This window comes from Protobothrops mucrosquamatus, unplaced genomic scaffold, assembly GCF_001527695.2.
Source record: "Protobothrops mucrosquamatus isolate PMUCROS unplaced genomic scaffold, P.Mucros_1.0 scaffold24846, whole genome shotgun sequence".
Lineage (NCBI taxonomy): Eukaryota > Metazoa > Chordata > Lepidosauria > Squamata > Viperidae > Protobothrops > Protobothrops mucrosquamatus.
Genome location: NW_015410596.1, coordinates 1 through 1,262, shown reverse-complemented (window position 1 = coordinate 1,262; position 1,262 = coordinate 1). Strand labels below are relative to the sequence as shown.

Here is a 1,262-nt window from a genome sequence, read left to right as displayed (position 1 = left end):
TTCGCAAAATCTAAAGGTTTGTAAGGATGATTCTTTCCAGAAATGAGCTTGTAGTGATTCCCAATTCACAATGAGCCGCTATTCAGGTATCCAACTCATACAAAAAAAACACCCCATTATTTGTAGGCAAGTGACCTACTTCTAAACAAAGAACTAGACTTCAGTTAAACATCATTTGTATTTTCAAAATACACGTCAAAGGTAATAGCTAGTGGTTTGCACCATCCCACTTACTCGCCCGTTATAAACCGTTTTACACAAATCACTTAGCACAGAGAAAGGGGACATGCAACAACAAAAAAATACAACCTTAATTTAGGAGTTTACAATGACATCTTTTGGTTAAAAGAAATGTGCAAAAACATTTGAGCAGTGATGGAAGCACATTCAGAAATTGGTATTTAACAGGGGAAGCGACAATTTAACACAGTAGCCGAAGGGATGCTAATGCTTTCTAGATTTCTACTTGCACAATTCTATCTCACTATGTCCAAACACACAAAACTGTAGTGGTTTGGAAGGAAATGTTTTGTTCTCACGTTCCTTTTTTTTTTGGCCATTGCCAAATCTTCCACAAAAAGTAATAAAGAATAACGATTTATTTTATATATCGGTTGGAATAGTGGGCGGGGAAAAGAAATTGGTATTTTAATTGATATTTAATTAACGGAACCAGGAGAGAAAAAGTGCCTAACTCCAAACTTACACAAAAGTGCCATGCAACCGGAGTAAAAATTCCTTTTTATCCCAACACGGTCCATATTCCAAGGGGAAAAAAAAGTTTAAAAACTACCTACCCTGGCCAGTCTATGCTTTGGTTCGTTTTTCTTGGCGTAGTCTAGAGAATCGTAGATCATGCCGAAGCCCGTGGTCTTCCCGCCACCAAAATGGGTCCTGAAGCCAAAGACAAAAATGACGTCCGGAGTCGTCTTGTACATTTTGGCCAACTTCTCACGGATTTCTGTTTTGGGAACGGTGGCTTTTCCAGGGTGAAGGACATCGATTACCTACACATTCAGGAGTGGAAAAATAAAGAAATAAAGAAATTCAAAGCCTCTTTTTTTTGCCTGGGAGAAAAAATATTTTAGTGGCAGAGAGAGGGCTCATAAGCACGTTAAAAAGTCAGCCTCAAACGTGAAACCTAGGCCAGAAATATGTAATGCTTCAATTTTAGGCTTATAGGTCAACCTATACATAAGAATAGTTTCAGATTAAAAATGATTTTTTTGGGGGGTGGAGGGTGTTTGTAGAGGGAGTGAAGA

General features: G+C 38.2%; 1 pseudogene; it reads right to left on the bottom strand.

Moving 5' to 3' along the window:
* Nucleotides 1-797: 797 nt before the first annotated feature.
* Nucleotides 798-1,007, bottom strand: LOC107302062 (annotated as a pseudogene).
* Nucleotides 1,008-1,262: the final 255 nt, after the last annotated feature.